The sequence below is a fragment of the Scyliorhinus torazame genome, chromosome 5, assembly GCF_047496885.1.
Source record: "Scyliorhinus torazame isolate Kashiwa2021f chromosome 5, sScyTor2.1, whole genome shotgun sequence".
NCBI lineage: Eukaryota > Metazoa > Chordata > Chondrichthyes > Carcharhiniformes > Scyliorhinidae > Scyliorhinus > Scyliorhinus torazame.
The window spans coordinates 232,312,207-232,315,816 of record NC_092711.1 but is presented as its reverse complement, the minus strand read 5'-3'; the positions used below and the strand labels follow the sequence as shown (position 1 = coordinate 232,315,816).

Sequence of the window (3,610 nt, the reverse complement as noted above, 5' to 3'; positions counted from 1 at the left end):
AAGCTCAACGAGCCCCCCGGTGCCCTGTCCCGAGGTACATGTGCCAGCGCACAAGTGGATCGACTTCGGACCCTGCACGACGATCTCTGTCACCCAGGGGTCACCCGCTTTTATCACTTCATTAAGGCCCACAATCTTCTCTACTCCATTAAGGTAGTCAGGGCTGTCACCGGAGACTGCCAGGTCTGCGCGGAGTGTAAACTGCACTTCTTCCGGCCAGACCGTGCGTGAAGGCCTCCCGCCCCTTTGAACACCTCAGAGTGGACTTCAAAGTGCCCCTCCCTTCCGCCGACCGCAACACGTATTTTCTCAATGTGGTCGACGACTATTCCAGATTCCCCTTCTGCCACCGTCATCAAAGCCCTCAACACCATCTTCGCTCTGTTCGGTTTCCCCGCCTACGTCCACAGCGACCGGGGATCCTCCTTTATGAGCGATGAGCTGCGCCAGTACCTGCTAAACAGGGGCATTGCCTCGAGCAGGGCGACCAGCTACAACCTTCGGGGAAACGGGCAGGTGGAGCGGGAGAATGGGACGGTCTGGAAGGCCGTCCAGCTGGCCCTACGATCCAGAAATCTCCCAGCCTCCCGCTGGCAGGAGCTCCTCCCTGACGCAATTCACTCCATTCGGTTGCTCCAATAATGTGGCTGGCAGCTCCAGGACCCGTTCTCCTCCGCAAGCACGTGCGGCTCCACAAGGCGGACCCGTTGGTTGAGAAGGTACAGCTACTCCACGCAAACCCGCAGTACACCTACGTAGCGTACCCCGATGGCCGCCAAGGGACCTGGCACCAGCTGGGTCCCCACCCCCCCCCCTCTGCCCCGGCGCCACCCTCCCTTCCCCCAGCACACCCCGCCACAGCCCCCTCTCTAGGACAATCCGTCCTCACCTTGGTCCCACCCGGGGATGAAGAGGATGTCGACACACTCCCGGAGTCACCAACGATCAAGCCGACGCCTGACTCGCCACCAGCACTGCGGCGCTCTCAACTACGGATCAATGCGCCTGACCGTCTAAATTTGTAATCTTCTCTGAAATTTTAATGACAACCTGAATGTAAATAGTTTTCCACCCCCCCCCCCCCCCGCCCCCCCCCCCCCCCCCCCCCCCCCCCCCCCCGCTGGACTCATTTTTAACAGGGGGTGAATGCGGTAGTCACCACTGTTGTATTACATTGTATATACTGCACTGCATACGAGGGTATTATGGTAAGGTCCCTGTACTACAGGAACGGGGTAGATACCTGCCTGCTGGCTCCGCCCAGTAGGCGGAGTATAAATGTGTGTGCGCTCCGAACTGCAGCCATTTCGGCAGCAGCTGTAGGAGGCCACACATCTCTGTGTAATAAAGCCGCAATTACTCTCTACTCTCGTCTCGTCGTAATTGATAATGCATCAAGATGATTTATGAAAGAGAGAGAGAGTGATCCAGAGAAAAATGGCCTAACAAAACTTTACAGTTATACTGTATCATATCTGTCTTCAGCCATCTTATTACACCCCTATGTAATCCTAATTAGTTTGGATTAACATCAAATGAGTTTGATTTGAGGGTTAGTTGTCACTCATTTATATGCAACATTAACCTAAAATGTATTCTTGTACAAGCTATGAAATGCAAATTTAGCGCTGTTATTGCATGCGGCCTGAACTGGTTTGTTGCTGACTTGATTGTTCTTATAGGTTCTCTTCTGTTGTCATGGCCTTGGACTGCACTTTATCTTGCAAATGTATTTGGTCGCTGAATAAGAATGCTGTTTTAATCTATCTGTTTCTGTGTTATGTTGAAGCTGTGTTTTGAAATGACCTGAGGTTATGAGTGAGTTTTAAAATGGTATTTAATAGACCAGGGGCTTAATGCTAAATTAAGGCTTAATTACCTATAGAAAATAGCTGGCGTCTACAATTGTCCTGCATATTTTTATGTATGTCTCAGGCGATTTTAAACTAATTTTCCATGCATCTCTCCTACTGAGTGAATTATATTCCTCATTATTCAATATAATAGCAATCAGTGGAATGTGGTTTTAAATCCTGGTTTACTTCTTTCTCATTTCTCAGACCAAGTTTGTGCAGAAGAGAATGTGAGAAGATGGGAGGTGAAGTTAGCAGCATGGTAAAATTAAATCACCAGCACACAGCAGAGCTGTCCTGTTGCTGCTATGGTAAAAAAAAAATCAGTACCTTAAAAATACTGGACACGTTGTATTCTGAAAACCATTTTGATGAGATTGAATCCAAGCCTTAAACAGTGTGGCAAACTGACAGCACGGCGTGAATTAAATGGGCCGTTGCTGATCTTCTAGTTTTCATTTTTACTCTATGCTAACTTAGCTGATCTCAGCTAGACTGTGTACTGCCCCAGGCCAGGAAGAGGGAAATCACTCAGGGTTTCTTTCCTTTCTTGATTAAAATCCAGTGACCCATGTTGGAATGTAAGTGTGTGGGTCACTCAAGTGGGCAATCAGGCTTGGCTGTCATGTCCTTCGCAGGTGGATGGTTAGCCAACATAAATCGCCTCTGTGATGTCAAGATAATTATTAGCGAAGAAAGAAATTCTTAAATCATTCACCCTGTAGCACAGCAAAGGTACCGCTTGTAGTATCCAATTGTTTCTGAAGTAATAACTGGGTTTTCATTTCTACTGCCCCATTGGAAATCTTTTATACATTCTGGCACTTTGTGAAGAAGAATATTTTGACATCAAGGCTAAATTTACCTTTTCCTAGCTTCAACTTATGTTCTATTTTGAGAATTTAACATGAAGTAATATCCAGATGCGCTTTAGCTGTTCCCTTAATAGTAATGCACACTTCTAAAAGACCTCCACCTGTCTGATCTCTACTTTCTCGGTTGAGCAGCTCAAGTTTATTCAATCCTTCCACACAACTCTAATTCCTGCCATTAGGAATCAGGGGCTGGATTCTCCGCTGCGCTACATTTCTGCCCTGACCCGCCAGCGGGAATCTCCGTTACACCAGCCGGTCAATGTGGTTTCCCATTGTGGGGCAGCGCCATGCTGGCGGGAAACCCTGGGCGCCAGCAAAACGGAGAATCCCACTGGCGGAGAATCCTGCCTCAGTCCTCTGCCTCCTTCTTGCACCGTCACCATCGCTTGTTCTTTCTGGGTGACCAAAAACAGTGCTCAAGATGAAATCTGGCTGAGTGGAAGGGTGGCAAAGTAAGTTTCAATAACTGCTGGTCACTGAAAGGGCAGGAATGCCAGTCTTCTGTATTTCCATCAAGTAATTGTCCTACATCAAGTTGCAATTTTATTTTTTTATTTTTTTAAATTTTTATTATTAAAGTGATAAGAACAGATACTACACTTGATCTTAGCCAAAAGGCCGGGAAGCGATCAAGTTGCAATTCTAACAATGCAGCTTGCAAGATATTAGGCCACAGCTCTCACACCTAACATTCCATCATCACCACCTCAGTGAAGATTCTGTCCCAACCTCATTGCAGATGAACGCCACAGCTTTCTTTCCGTCACAGAATTATTGTTGGTTTGTTCACTGTTACACTATCTGCATATTTTTCCCACTATTTACCCCACTATTTTTCGCACCAATGAAACACCAGTTGTAAATTGGTAGATATGTGATGTC

General features: G+C 47.3%; 1 pseudogene; it reads right to left on the bottom strand.

The window, feature by feature from the left end:
- Window positions 1-3,180: 3,180 nt before the first annotated feature.
- On the bottom strand, window positions 3,181-3,358 carry LOC140422833 (U2 spliceosomal RNA; annotated as a pseudogene).
- Between the last annotated feature and the right edge of the window lie 252 nt (window positions 3,359-3,610).